The sequence below is a fragment of the Haliotis cracherodii genome, unplaced genomic scaffold, assembly GCF_022045235.1.
Source record: "Haliotis cracherodii isolate W230 unplaced genomic scaffold, xgHalCrac1.p SCAF_6, whole genome shotgun sequence".
Taxonomy (NCBI): Eukaryota; Metazoa; Mollusca; class Gastropoda; order Lepetellida; family Haliotidae; genus Haliotis; species Haliotis cracherodii.
The window spans coordinates 57,550,482-57,567,388 of NW_027266319.1; positions in this window are offsets into that span (position 1 = coordinate 57,550,482).

A 16,907-nucleotide genomic window follows, 5' to 3' on the forward strand; every position below is an offset into this window, starting at 1 on the left:
ACAACTGACAAAAAATGGCATGGGTGTCACAAGTGTAGTGAGTGGTAACTATAGACGTCATAACGAAGTGTGGCAGACACCAACAGTTGGGATTAAGAGATTAAAACAGATTAGGGTGCTTTGTTAAACATATTTAAGCCAGATTAGGGTGCTTTGTAAACATGCTGCATGCTGCTCTCACAAAGGTGTCACAAATTTAGGGACGGAAGAAAAGAAGTAACCACACGTTACATAGATCAAAGCAGATTAAAATGTTTTGTAAACATGTGGTTAAAAAGTTTATGTAAAATTTAAATGAAGATCTTCTGGGTTTCAATACAAGTTATCCTGCAGTGGTATTTTGGCAAAAAATATTTTCTTTTCAATCAACTAGATATTAGATGAAAAAGGCCGCGTAGACTTGTTCAAGACAAAAGGTTCCTATCACCATGTCGGTGTTATCACGATGAGCCGTATGTTTGGGGATTAATTTCCAACAAAATTAAACAACTTGAAATCATCTCCCGATTCTTGTTGGCTTCGCAACTAGGTTTCTACCAGAACTCACAGCCTGGGGTTGAACGGGAACGTCTGCAACAAGTAACCTTTATCATTGTGACTAATATAATATATATAATATAAATTATAGTTTTAAATATGTAATATAAATAATTTTTAATATATAATAGTTTTAAATATATATTATAAAAATAGTTTTTAATATATCATAGTTTTAAATATATAACATAAAATATTTTTTGATATATCATAGTTTTAAATATATAATATAAAATAATTTTTAATATAAAATATATGTCCTGGGTCCAAAATAGGACCAGCCAAAAGTCGCTCGTTAAATCTCCAACATCTTTTTCTGCTGCACTTTGATGTGATCGTAAAGGACAAATTGTTCAGAAGTTTATACACCACCTCAAAACAATACTGCACGTGAAAGCAAGTAGAACATTGAACACTAATAATACTCTTTTGGACTAATGTGATGATGATAATGGCGATGTTGAGACTTCGGGTTCACCGATGTTTCACGCAGCACACCCAGAAACGTAGGAATAAGCAGTCTCTGGAATAAGGTACTATAATGACTTTACTTTAACAGTAAGTCCAGATATTTCCAGTGAAGGGGTTAAGGGGCAAGTATTTACATGATAAGGAGGTTTGGAATGGACAACCAAAACGTTTACTTACAATACAAAACATCATTATGAATTATAGGATTGCAAAGGTTCTATTCACATTCTTTATTACCTAAGTACAGAGGCGGTACTCACGTGTATCACATACCAACACAGCTCGCTATGAGCTCAGTGTTAATAACAAATGGCTTCGGAGAGAAGACGTGCAAGTAAGTCTCACGGACACAGTTGTACGACAGGGAGGCTATCTACATGTCCTTGACCTCCAAGCTTAACCCGTAAGGCAGGTCAGATTGGCCCGACCAGGGTCACATTGTCAAATCGTTGTAATATTACATGATGCCAGAATCGAATCATGTTCAGTGTGTTGCCCGACTTAATTTCGACTGGTTCTTCTCCACATAACCGAAATGTGAAATAAATATATGTGTTGAATTACTTCATGTGTAAATAAGTACATAATGTTGTTGTTTGAGAATATTCGGATTTACATGAAGTTTGGGACTTTTGGTCAACACAAAGACCTTTATAGATCTATATACGTCTTTGGTCTGCAACCTAATTTTTCCTCAGGGCATTTTTTCGTAGTGTTCTTTGTTCCCTGGTGTTTTGTCCACAGGTGGTTTGTCGCAAACACCACGCATGAATACACTAATGCACTGGCGTTTCAACCCTTTGTTCCTCCGCGCCTTTGTTGATAGGTCTATTGTTACGTAAAACTCCTCTCTGCCTTCAATATAGTTATGTGTATAAGATGAAAGAATCTACATGAAACGATTCTCACAATAAATCAACAAGTTCACACCCATAAACTTGTTATTCAAAATATTGAATTTAATACTTAAATAGCTGAAATATCAGTTTATAGAGAATTTTAAAGAGATATATTGATGGATACCAAAAGTTATAATATAGATGCTACCAAGTGAAAATTTTTTTTTTTATTTTATAAAAAGACTATAAAAAGTATTTACCTGTCGTTGCATTAAAATTAATAATATATAACATATTATTGTAGTCATTTGTTTTTGTTTCAACCAGGAAAAGGAGTAAACAGGTATGACACATGAATTGTGACTATCTTAGGATTGTGTTTTAATGTTACTTCATATTCATGATGCACTAATAATTAACATGTCAATAAATGATTGAGTGAATATGGTTTTACGCCACTTTTTGCAATATTCCAGCAATGTAACGGCGGGGGACACCCGAAATTGGCTTAACACATTGTACCCATTGTACGTCATACCAAAAGACGTTAAAAGATGGTACTTGTTGTTACCCTGTCTGGCGCTCGGCATTAAGGGGCTAAAACAAGGACTGGTCGGCTCGGAGTCAGTATACTGTGTCTGAGTGGGGTATTCATGTTAAACTGCGGCATGGTATCTCAGTGAGCTAGCACTATAAATCGGCATCAGTCCGGACTAGTACAAGCAGCCACACACACACACACACGTGCATGCACGTCGCTATAAAAGTGCAATAATCTTGGACGCGACGTTAAACCCCATTTCACCTCGCCTCACCCACCCCTGTCCACAGATGGCCGCATCTCACGTCATGTTAGATATCAATACACAATGTTATGTTAGCTTTCTTTAACTATAACTAGCTATCACTCCTATACGTCAGCAGTCACAGATCTGTAGTCTGGTATGGACTCTGAGGTGTAGTGATTTCGAGCTGGCTGAGTGTAAACCATTGTTGACATGACACAATGTTACCGCATCACAGTCTCCGATAGACCTAGCCTCGTGGGAATCTGGGACAACGGTCTCTGGTACCCCATGCGTGTCGCTATAGCTGACTATACTTAGATGCGGATGATGGTCACATGTGTTCAGACTGGTTGTGTGACAGCGATACTCACGGCATCAACCACCGGCATGCCTGTTCAGGGTTGGAATTTTTATAGGTAGTCGTAATAACTTCACTCACCGAAGGACCGCCTCCGTGGTCTAGTGGTAGAGCGTCCGCCCGGAGTTAGATCCCCGGCATCATACCAAAAGACGTTAAAAGATGGTACTTGTTGTTACCTTGTCTGTCCCTAGGCTTTAAGGGGCTAAAACAAGGACTGGTCGGCTCGGAGTCAGTATACCGTGTCTGAGTGGGGTATTCATGTTAAACTGACATGGTATCTCAGTGAGCTAGCGCTATAAATCGGCATCAGTCCGGACTAGTACAAGCAGCCACACACATGTGGATGCACGTCGCTTTTTAAGTGCAATAATCTTGGACGCGACGTTAAACCCAATTTCACCTCGCCTCACTCACAGTAGTAGCGCAGAGGACAGGGTGTTGCCGGACACTGTGCAACAACGGCCAACCATGAAAACTGCAATACACCTGTGTTTTTATATGAGAAACGAAGGTATGAATATAAAATATTAAATACCATATTCACTTTATTTCCTCCAATAGACGCCTTGGAGTGTATTTTTTTCACAATATTGGCATGTGTTTCATAGGACACCGCGTCTGAGAGTGGCCTGACTCTTTTACTCGAGGGAGGTGTGGGTTGATTCATTACAAGGTCACTAAATTGGCACCTTTTTTTGTACATGTTACACGGCGTCAATTTGCGACTAGGCGTCTATATGAGGAAAAAAGGTACTTCTCAAAATCGTGATAAGCATTTTAAAACTAGTTACAATAACGGGATACACCCAACTCGCCTAAAATCCGACTCGCCTAAAATATTTTTGAGCGAACTACGGTCGGTTTTTGTATTTTAGAATAAGTATGTAACTATCAGAAATACACAGTAAAGCATTTTATACACATAATGTACCTAAATGTTATTGTTGTAGTCTCGGTCCCAATAGCGTAACCGACTGGGCTCTGACTCACTGACTCAACATGAAGTGCAGATGTAAATATGACAGAAGACAAATTCTATGGATGATACGTTGTTGTTTTTTATATTATTTCCATACTTGTGTATGAATATACTAGTAATTGTGATCATTAGGCCTAACTTAAGTTATATTTGCCAAACGCATACCAAAATATTATATATATTTTTTAGGCGAATCGGGTCAGATTTGTTTTAGGCGAGTCGGATTTTAGGCGAGTCGGGTGCAACTCACAATAACATTAACCATTTACGATACAAAGTTGCTGAATTGGATCTGTATGTTATGGATCATCAATCAATATAATGTCGAGCAACGCAATCGGTTTTAAATGAAATTGGCCTGCCTATACCTGGCGTCTACGTGATTGGTATAAATAACTTTAAAACACTTACCATAGGTATCACCTTTCCATATAAGATATATCCACAGAAAACCAGCCACAATGTTCCAGATTTGTGTGAAGTAACACAAATGCAATGTACTTATTCTATAAGACTACAAAACTGCTACAGAAGTCCGAGAATTGAGTCATACTGTCTACACCATGCATGAAATTGAGACATGTTCGTTCGTTATCCAGGTCAATGGCGGCTCTAACAACTTAACGCTAACTCGCTAATTGTCGTGTCCATCTGTGTCAGCTTTGTTATGTAAGTATAGGGTGAATGTAAGCAATCAGCAGGGTACTCGCGCAACACGCCACTGGCAACCATTCATTCAATGAACTCGATTGGAACGACATGCTTGGTTGGTTTTGAGGGCTTTGAAAGTTGACAGACTCTCGTCCTATCTAATTGTCACTCCGTGGTCATAATTCGGATACATGTCGCGCTATATTTAAGGGCTAGGGATGTCATAATCTGTGTTACATTACCGATGCTGTATTAAATATAATTTGTTACATGTTTTGTATATTGGTGAATATTCACGATTAAAACATGATAATATGTAATAACAATTGTCTCCAATAATCCTAAACGGGTAGAGCGTGAAACTATTGTTTTTAATTACCGTATTCGACGTAATAAGCGCCCAGGGCGCTCTCAAAATTAGAAATAGAATATTATCTTGGTGAAAAAGACAGAGTTGAAAGATAAACTTCGTGGTTTATGCTGACAGCCTGAAATGTTTATATACGAGAGATACATTTTTCTCGGAATTTAAGGGTGCATATAACACACTAGTACGTATTATACGCGAATAAATAAGTGCTGTGTACATTGATCAATCGGAAGGGGTGTTAATTGGTATTGTTCACTACCCAACATATTAGCGATCTACGAATCACTGCAACAATATTCATTCCCTATTTATTTATAACAAGATAGTTCTCTTACCTTTTCATACACCCCCCCCCCCCCCCCCCCCCCCCATGTACATTTTATTAACTTGTAGCTTGTACATTTTATTAACATACTTAAAGAGGCTGTACGTAATGGTATATCTCATAAAGAAATAAACTACTCGTGGTCGATGTTTATTGTACAATAAAACACTGCAGGGACAATAAACAATAATTCCAGATTTTTTTATTAACTCCGAGCCTGTTATCACATTCAGAACTAAAAAGTAAAATAAATGTTTTCCTGTCTGACTGAGACAAGTGGTACAGACTCAATGACCGTGTGTGTTTGCTCAAAAAATATTTATACATTCACCGTTACCCTTAAGTAGTGTGATGCTTTGTTACTGAATTTCAGTGATCCATTCGTATAATTATCACCGTTATTTGGCCGTTTATGCCCAGTGCATTCCTCTTCGGCGGATAATCGAGACTGGTTATCATCTGGCCTTGGCGTTTTATATTAACCACATGCCATATGTTACATTCTTGGAAGATTTCACGAAAACAAAGAACTTTCTCATCCCATCGACCGTATATTCCCGAGGTACTCCCCTGCCCAAATACAACTGAAGGGTCTATTTATATGTTTACTATGGCCACCGACCAAATATGCTGAAGAACAACAATCGAAAAACAAACAACCAGAAACAAAAGAATTTAGCAATACTCCAACAAGAGTGGAGTGCCACATATTTAATCATCGTGGATAATCGACCAGCCTAAGATACCTCTTAGGAACGATCCCATCAACCTCTAGACAACCTCACCATCCTATCAATGGTGAGCGATAAGACAAATCCATGTTAATATCAATGACTGATAACACTTATGTTTGTATTGTGTTGAAACTACCTAGATTGGCGAACAAGGAAACATTTCATAAGTGATTATCGCTCCGTCAGTAGTACAAATAATATTTTTGATATTGCACATTTCAAACAAATGTTCTATATAGCATAATACATGATGCAACGGTGGTATATTGCCTGTGAAAATCCCTTGAATAAACCTATTAAAATTACATATTTATTTCTGGTTTCTACACAACGACTCATTGCATTGAATACTGAAATTCTATTTACCAATATTTGTAATAATATGAAAGGAGACACCTTTTAATCAAACATCTATTGCAAGATCACGAAGTATACCAGAATCTGCATACCTTGTAGGTAAAGCAATTGCTTATTGATTGGGAAATTAACATAAACAGTTGATTAAATTGTCTACATTTCAGAACCACCTCTCAGGGTATAATTGCGTTTCTGTATTCTTTGTTTGTTGTTTAACGCCGCACTCAGTTATATTCCAGTTATATGACGGCGGTCTGTAACAACAAGACAATCCTGTGATTGACATCATGAGCATCGATCCACGCAATAGGGGATACAATGAAATGCATCAACCAAGTCAGCGAGCCTGACCACCCGATCCCAATAGTCGCCTTTACGGCAAGCATAGGTTGCTGAGGACCTATTCTACCCCGGATCTTTACGGGGTATTTGTATTCATATCCCATACAGTTGACCTCGCCACACGGGGGTTACTCTGCAGAAACTATCCTATTATATTTTGACCATGTTTTCATACACATACAGACCATCTCCGTAGCCGAGTGGATGGAGCATCTGCCCTAAGAGCGAAGGGTCGGTGGTTCGACCCCCTGGCTACGTCATTCCAAAATACGTTAAATGAAGATACTTGTTGTTACCCTGCCTGGTACTCAGTATTCAGGAATGAAACAAGGACAAGCAGACACACACATACATAGAATTTGCGACCCGTGAAGAATAGGTCTTCAGCAACGCATGCTTGCCGTAAAAGGCGTCCATGCTTGTCTTAAAGGCGACAAATGGGATCGGGTGGCCAGGCTCGCGAATGACATCTATCATGTCTATTTCCTACAGGTGACTTAGACCGCCTCCGTGGTCTAGTGGTAGAGCATCCGCCCGGAGAGCGGAAGGTCCAGGTTCGATCCCCGGCCGCGTCATACCAAAAGACTGAACAGCTCGGAGTCAGTAGACTGTCTGAGTGGGGTATTCATGTTAAACTGCCTCATGGTATCTCAGTGAGCTAGCACTATAAATCGGCCCGGACTAGTACAAGAAGCCACACATTCACGTACATGCACGTCGCTATATAAGTGCAATAATCTTGGTCGCAACGTTAAACCCAATTTCACCTCACCTATAGGTGACTTGACATTGAGTTTAACGTCGCCTTCTGGATTATTTCACTTATTTTGGGACGTGCATTACATGACCAAAAATGACTAAACTGATGTTCCGTGCAATTCCCGTGATTCATAAATACATGCTTATGCTCCAGTCGGATTCATGTAATGGGCTCTACGTTTAGATTACTTATGATTATGTAAAGGGTTTTGTCGCTTATATTTTCAGAGCTCTAGTGTCTAGTGATCTTCCTGCAAGATTGGCTGACGCTTTGATGGTCAGAAACAGATCGAAATGTCACGTGGTCACATTCAGTTGTGCGTATTCCAAACAACTCAGCATGTATGCTTCAAACTAAGTTACAGGTAATTTGTGCTCCTAATATTTCCGTAATAACTCTATTGTGACGAGGGGGCACGGGTGGCCCAGTCGTCGAAGGCGCCGCGATTCACTGTGCAGAGTTGCGCCCCTTGGGCAAGCAAGAAACCTATGATTGTTGGTTCGAATCCCGGTTCGCCCCGATTATGTTTCTAGGTTTGTCAGCACCATACCCGTGCTCGTGGGTTTCACCGAAGCGGTAAACGTCTGAGACATCACTTCGGGCTTTCCTCCCACATTAAGCTGACACGCCGTTATATAACTGGAATACTGTTAAAAGCGGCGTCAAACCCAACTCACTCGCTCACACGCTCACTCACTCACTATTGTGACGATTTTGAAGCCTTTTTAAAATTCACAATATTTATCACTCTTCCAAATACATCGATATATTGTTACTAAAGTGACTGATATATTTAGATATTCTGTCAATTGTCTAATTGACTCACATTTTACAAACTGACCGATTTTACACATTGACTGCACCTTGTTCCAACGAAGAGTTTTTTTATCAAGTTCATTTTAAAACAAAGGGATATTGAGTTCGTACTGTTTATAGCACTTATTTCAGGCTGTCACACGACGTGTAAGCTCTCTATGGGAGCAGAGCCTGAACACCGCAGATCTAACACTCACAATTACTTCTGTTTAACACACGGACAGGGGTACTTTGTTGACTTGACAGAACAAGGCACCAATGTCAGCGACTAAAGGGCACCATCCGGTTAACCACTGGCCGAGTTACCCACGACTCTTTGATTTGTACATGAAGCTACGAAAACAGGGAATCCATGCAGCTGATACACTAGTCCGACAGGTGTACGCAGGGAGGTTTACCAATCATGTCATACCTGGACAAGAGTACCCGCGCATCGTCGATATTACCAATGGTCAGCTACAACAAATCCTTTTTGGTTTGGTTTGTTGTTTTACGCCGCACTCAGCAATATTCCAGCTATATGACGGTGGTCTGTAAATAATCGAGTCTGGACCAGACAACCCAGTGATTGATATCATGAGGATCGATGACATGCTTCAACCAAGTCAGATGGCGGTCGGGTAGCCTAGTGGTTAAAGCGTTCGCTCGTCACACCGAAGACCCGGGTTCGATTTCCGACATGGGTACAATGTGTGAAGCCCATTTCTGGTGTCCCCCGCCGTGATATTGCTGGAATATTGCTAAAAGCGGCGTAAAACCATACTCACTCACTCACTCAACCAAGTCAGCGAGCTACAACAAACCTAGTTATATTATATTTCACGAGAATAACAAACTACAGATATAATAAATTGATTGTGAGGGTCCATTGAAGTAACACTAAGTTTAATTTCTATCGGAATTTATATGCGAATCTGTAAATCGTGTGAAATAGAATTGAACACAAAATACACCCAAATCGGTTTAAATGTTTACACGTGACAAGTCGTATGGGGAAGAGTGCATGGTTTGACATGAGATCTTTAACTATTCTCTTCGTCATGTCGGGTTGCCTTCTTAATGTGCATTAGGGAGTCTATCATCCTGTAAGTATCATTTAATATGTATATTCATACGTATGGGCAACATAGGGTTTGTAAGTATATATATTGCATTTACATTGAACGAAAATGCAAACACATGCTTTTACGAAGCTAACGTGGTTAGCTGAAAACCTCTATAGGTATCTTGTATACACATTCAGAGTGTATCAATATGTTAACGTCATCAAAATAACTATTTCGAAAAAGTAATATTTGACAAATCGTTTGAAATATATACAATTTTATTTACAAACACGACTACAATTATCTCTCAAGCAATGAAGGCTGCTGAGTAAGGATTTTACCCATAAATGAGTTTATGTACATCTTAAGATGAGAATTTTCATATTGTTGCCGTTTTAGGATTCGAATCAGATCTCCGACGTTCTTGTCCCCAGTCTGATTCCTTCTATCAACTCCTGTGTGACCTAAAGCATCAGTGTCGGAGATCTGTTGGATTCTCCCTCCCACTCTCTCGTCTTCTGGGTGACCTCTAGCATCAGTGTCGGAGATCTTTTGGATTCTCCCTCCCACTCTCTCGTCTTCTGGGGGACCTGTAGCCTGAGGGATCTGTTGGATTTCTTCATCCTTTCTTTCATCCCGGTATCTGGCAGCGGACACACCAGACACGCCCAGGGATATCCATCTTGTCCTCAAGGTCTGCATGTGCGACAAGGCATCGACTGACGGCCATTTTGCTATTTTGGAAACTTCGTCAACATCTGTATCACTTACTGTGGAAACATCGTCAACACTCAGGAACATACTTCGTCTCCTTCTCGTCAGTTTGAGTGGTAACACATCTGCTGATTGTAATAATTGGGCTTCAAAATAAACCTTGTCAACTTCTCTTTCGTCTGTGTCTCTAGCAGTAAAGACATCGTCAACACTCAGAAACGTTCTTCTTCTCGTCACCTTCGATGGCTGAACATTTATGGATCTTGAAACACCACCACACATGTGGTCAAATTCATCTCTGTTCTTCTTCATCACCTCCACGTGTAGACGTCGATTCTCCTCCTTCAGTCTTTCAAGAAGCTGTTTTTGTTCCTCCAGATCCATGTCTTGTTTTTCACCGGGAACGTCGTATTCGGCAAATGTCCCCCATTCATAATCTTCGAGGCTGGTGCTGTTCGAGATCTCAGAGTGAACAGACGAAACTTCATTGCTGAAATTGACATCTCTTCTTGTATATTCTTCAACTGGGGAAGAGGTTCTTCGTCGATCTGGCCATCCTGGTTGTTTTGAGATCGCCGTTCTGCTGACTTTCCTGTTTTTCGATCGAAGAAAGTATAGGATGATTTTTAGTATCATCTTAACACAGTAAGTTACAATCCCGGCCATTGTAAGTCAATCTTCAAAAGTATGATCTTCAATATATGGTCATGCGAGCTATGACGATAACAGATCCCACCCTACTTATATAATGGTGGAAGTTAAGCAATGATTGACGTTACAACATAGTGATGGGTGTCATATTGATCAGCCCATGATTTCATGCTATGATTCCCTTAATAGTTCATAGATTAAGCTTGTCTACTAACACTATTCGACACTCGTTCCAGCGGGAACTAACGTTTAGCTGTATGACAAGTTGTGGTGTTTGATATATCCAGTGACAAGCAATCTATAGACAAAAAGCCAATTCGTCGTGGTATAAGGAATACCCTCTTATCAAAATACAAGCGGGGGGAAGGATTTAGATTGCCAGGCAACAGGAATTGGTGACTACGTGGAAATGTCATGGCTTTTACTGATTGGATGTTTTTGCAAATTAGATTGGCAGGTGTCGATTTCATGAGATGTCATATGTCTCCTAATTGACAGATTCATCAGCAAGGACATATAAATTAGAATGGAGAGAATTCAACTTCAACCAATCTATATTCACGGCCGAACTTATGGGCATGGCCTCAGCCCTGCATAACCAATCTAAAAACAACAATAAAATTCTAATTCTCTCCGACTCCCTGAGTGGACTACAAGCCGTCCAAAACAAAAATACCAAAAAACGACCTAAATTAATAAACCAAATACTTAAAAGCTCCAACGACCTAACAAAAGCAGGCAAACAAATAACCATCTTGTTGATCCCCGCCCACGTGGGAATTTACGGCAACGAAAGCGCCGATAAAGCAGCTAAATTATCTCTCAAAATACTAGAAATAAGCCTAAACCTACCCATCTCAAAATCAGAAATTAAAAGTGTAAACAAACAAAAAATAACCAATAAATGGCATAATCAATATCAAAACTCAAATAGCCAAATCAAAAAAGTGCTCAGAAAACCACTAGCCAAACCTAAAATCATACACCCCTCAAAAAAAATTGACAGATTAATTACAAAACCCCAAACAGGACACACTGGCCTAAATAACCTCCTAAAAAAACTTAAAAGACACACCACAGGCAACTGCCCCCACTGCAAACAACCCGAAACCACAGAACACGCACTCATTCACTGCACCCACTATCAAACACACAGAACCACACTACAAACCACCCTCAATCTAAATAAGGCTCCTACTCTAGATGAAATACTAAACCCTCAAAATAAACAAGAAAACTTCAAGGCCCTAGGCGTATTCCTAATCAAAACAGACCTAATTAAGCGCATCTAAAAACTAATTAATCTACCAATCCAAAATCCAGTAAACCTACAAACACCCACCTCACCCGGCTCCCTTAGTTCCCTCCTCCACCCACCTCGGCATTTATTCCAAATTTAAAAATTCCAAAAATTCAATTTAAGCAACCCCTAAATACGCTACAGTCGGAAAGCGGTGTATGGAGCGCTTCCAACCAAACATTGGCTTATGAGACACTCTATACAATATAAACCAAATATATACTTAATATATATAATGTGAGGGGTGGAAAATTTAGCTACAAAATCAGAAGACTCACGGAAAACAATACCAAACTCCTCGATTCAACAACGAAAGAAAAAGAATAGATAGGTAGAGAGAGAGAGGTAATTATATAATCATGGCGACGACTGTCGTCTCTTAAACATTTTAAAAAGCGTTGCGGCAAGCAATTTTTGTAAAACGTTTGAATTCATTAAGTAAATAAATTTCTCTTCTTCGCATTTCACATTGCAATTTAGGCTGTTTTTTCAGCTGCACATTATCAATCAAGCCGTAAATCTTCATAAAAACCGCATCGTAGTAAAACATGAGTTGTCAAGTGGTCTTATACGCCTTTCGTTGCATTCTTTGGCCATGGCAGGGTCGGATAATCCTGGGTTTGAATCCCATCCTTCCTTTGGTTTCTCACAACCAACTCTGTGCACATATGTTCCACCAAAATCGGAGCATGGGATCAAGTTTAGATGATGACACTCACAAAGGGATAATCCACACAAAATTAACTATCAATACATTTCGCGGATAATAGCCAGAATAGAAACGAAAGGTGACAACAATCGTCAAAAAAGCGTAACGTATGCGTTTAATTATCACATTGATACTTTCATTCACATTTGGCTGAGAATACACAATATAGGATAATTGTGAACATTACCTGATATTCAGCAAGATGCCAATTAGTGCATCAAATAGGATCAGATTTATCTCAGAAAATACTTCACAGCGTTGTATTATTATTTGAAAGCACAAGTGTAATTAGAGTTGTAAAACAGAATTTTCCCGTGACGTTCAAAAGTACATTATATAAAACAAGAATATTATTATTTAGAAGGTAAATTTCATACTTGCAAATACCTGATACAAATAGTTGGCTTCATATGCATGGAAACAGCAGTTCTTGTCAGATAATGTAGCCGGTGGGCATTCTGAAGTATTTACTACAAGCATGATATACTGGATATGGCGTGGTTTGTATATCCACAAAATCATGCACAAGATGTAAAATCTTTCCTACCTGAAGAACTTTGGAACGCAAAACAATCTTAGCGCTACAACTGTCGCAAATCTGCCAATAAGCGCTAAGATCCCTTTATACAACGGCAACCATGGAGATTTAATCAATGCATAAGGTCTTATATTTTAATTATTACCTCATTATCTAATGATTATATTATTGCTTAACTGATAGTGTGATAACTTGTGTCTAATATTAGCAAATATTTTATACGAAACTAAATATCTACATTTGGTTTGTCATGCAATATGTTTTCATGTCTTTGTATTCGAGTGGCATTAATGCTTGTTTGCAAATCCATTTCATTTTGAAATAAAATTGTTTAAAACACAATTATTTTTATTTTAAGCCAAGTATGTTTGTATGACTTGTATGGCTGTATGACTGTTATGTATGCGTACGTGCGTGGGTGCTTACGTACGTACGTACGTTTGTATGTTTGTTTGTACGCATGTTTGTACGCATGTTTGTACGCATGTATGTATGTATGTATGTATGTATGTATGTATGTATGTATGTATGTATGTATGTATGTATGTATGTATGTATGTATGTATGTATGTATGTATGTATGTATGTATGTATGTATGTATGGTAATGTGTGTGTGGCTGTGTGTGTGTGTGGCTGTGTGTGTGTGTGTGTGTGTGTGGCTGTGTCTGTGTGTCTGTGTGTGTGCACTCGGGGAGCGGGGGCGGCGTAGCGCGGTGGGGGGAGTCAATGGGGAGCGCACTTTTTAACTTAGGACTTTCGAAGTCAGTTGCCCTGTATTCTGGTATACTGGTGCGCTCCTCATTGAAGCCGCCGTGCTCCGCGCCTGCATCACGAGGTATGTATTTATGTATATGTGTCTATGGATGTATGTATATGTGCGGTGTATGTTAAGTGTGAGTACGCGTCTCCGTGTGGCTAAAAAAATGGTTTCACGTAGGTATGTGTCCGTGTGCTACATTTTTTAATCTGTTTCAACTGAACAGTTTTATGACTGATACGTTTGATAGTGTCTCGTAGGCCATATTTGGCCGGATGTTATATTTTACTGTTTTGTATATATCCTATCACGAAGTGTACATTACATGTGACACTTTAATAAACAATATTCTCTCTCTCTCTCTCTCTCTCTCTCTCTCTCTCTCTCTCTCTCTCTCTCTCTCTCTCTCTCTCTCTCATGAAGATCGGAAATCTCTCTCTCATTATTCCACATCCGCATCCAGCCTACATACCACGTGTATCAACAAATCCACACAAACCGACAGTCCATTCCCATTATCACAATTGCAGGTGGATCCACGAGCCAAAACTTTTCCAGCTTTTTAATTTGTTTTAAACATATGGGCATACAAAAGCTAAGATCAAAATACTCAGGAATAAATAAAATGAATTGTGCACAAGAAACAGAATGTGCTCATTAGCTGAAACTATATTGCTTTAGAAGCTGATATGTAGTCTTGGAAAAATCGAGCTTGACATGTGTCGAATCTCTTGCTGTATAGCATATTTAAAACTTCAATACAATCCAACTTAACAGTCGATTCTGCAATGCACAAGTTGAACCACTTTATGATTTCTAAAGATTTGAAATAGGATGATTTGTTTGTGCGTTGTGTAACCCCCTACTTACACAATCTGGAAATAATCACACCTGGACCGTGCAATTCAGTTGTTGATATGAGCGACGATGACCGTCGTCAAGGTGCCGTGACAGGCAATCAACCGCCTGACGAGCATAGGTTGCTTGGGACCATTTGTAACCAGGAATGGATAAGTAGTGTTCTGTGATGTAAGTAAAGCGTTTGATTATGAGAGCAGTCTGAAAGTGACGTATTCGACGTAATAGCGCCCCGCTCTAATAAGCGCCCACGTATAAATACGTCATCTGGATCATCTGGATAGTGTGTCACATTCTATCAGATGTATAATATTTTGAAAACTAAATGTACTGTAAGCAAGTTGTCCCAAGAAGCTCGAAGAGTGATCACAACTCAACAAAAACACAAATCAAATAAAGTTTTATGAGGCGTATACTGTACACACAAGAAGTATTATCAAATGAATGCTCAATGTGTCTTTGTACTACAGTATGTGGTCAACACGAAAGCGTTCCTTTCAATAATGTTGTGACATCCACAGAAGATGTCATAACATTGTGTTGAAACATATTCGGTCATGTTGGGGAAATAAATCAATATTGTAAATAATATATTACGAAACCTCGTTTATCCGGCCAATATCTCACTAAAAATAGGATACAAACTACCCAAGTTGACGTACGTAGTCTTGAAGCATGTTTACTATAAATATATAATTGTTCAGAATGTGAGATTAAAGTACTGATGGAAATGAAAAAAACCCTGTTTGCTGGATTTAGTAATCGACACAAAGCATTACGTAGATGTAAATACGAAATAACAAAACAACTGGAAAAGTACTAGTCTGGATTTGCTAGTTTTATCTCAGTGCTCAATACAAAATGTACTTTACAGGAGGTAATTTGTAAGCACTTTCAACATTCAAAAGTCCAAATTGACATGGCAGAAACAGGCTATAGGCATTATGCAAATTAACTGGAAAAAAAGTTATCCAAACAACAATAAAAATAACAGCTATGTTTATGTACATAATAATGACATGTAAGTTGTTGTTTGAGAAGGGAATGTGTTACTTTTACGTTCTGGTATTTTGACGATGATTCACTATCCCACAATGCCACTGACAAATCACATGCACATGGGTTTCAAGCACCTGTTTTCACCTGTCGTCAAGGTGTCATTGGTCATGGACATTCACCTTGATCTCCTAACACCTGGTTATGCTCAGTTTCACAACAGTCTGTTTTGTTAAAATTTTTACACACTTTTACGTGTAAAAAGACATAAAAATCTTTGATACGCTGTATTTGTGCAAAGGCCCAATTAGTACTAATTGAGTTGTTTGAATATTTATATATTTTGTATATTTACTGCATTTATTTAAAATCTGAGATCGAAAAAACAGGTTTTTTTCATTTCCGTGAGTACTTTGATAAAAACAATTGTTTCACAAACATCTGACGACATGATGTGAAAAACGAGCACTATGTAAACGACAATACAACATGATGTTAACACCAATTAGACGAAGTGGGGTATCACTGTATGGTCGACAATACGACCATAGAAGTTATCCGTAATGCCCCTTGTACATATGTACAAGTTACCTGTTGTATAAGTCCGAAATAAGAGGATTCCAGACGAACGGGGTTTCACTCAACCTGCTTATCAATGAGGGAACAGAACTCTAGCCTGAAACAAGCAAGGGTGATGCACACTGAGTGAGTGAGTGAGTTGGGTTTAACGCCGCTTTTAACAATATTCAAGTTATATCACGGCGTGTCAACTTAATGTGGGGGGAAAGCCCGAAGTGATGCAGGTTTCAGACGTTTACCACTTCGGTGAAACCCACGAGCACGGGCATGGTGCTGACAAACCTAGAAACATAATCGGGGCGAACCGGGATTCGAACCCACAATCAAAGGTTTCTGGCGTGCCCAAGGGACGCAACTCTGCACAGCGAGTCGCGGTTCCTCATACGACAGGGTCACCCGTGCCCCCCAATACACGTTGAAGAAGAAAT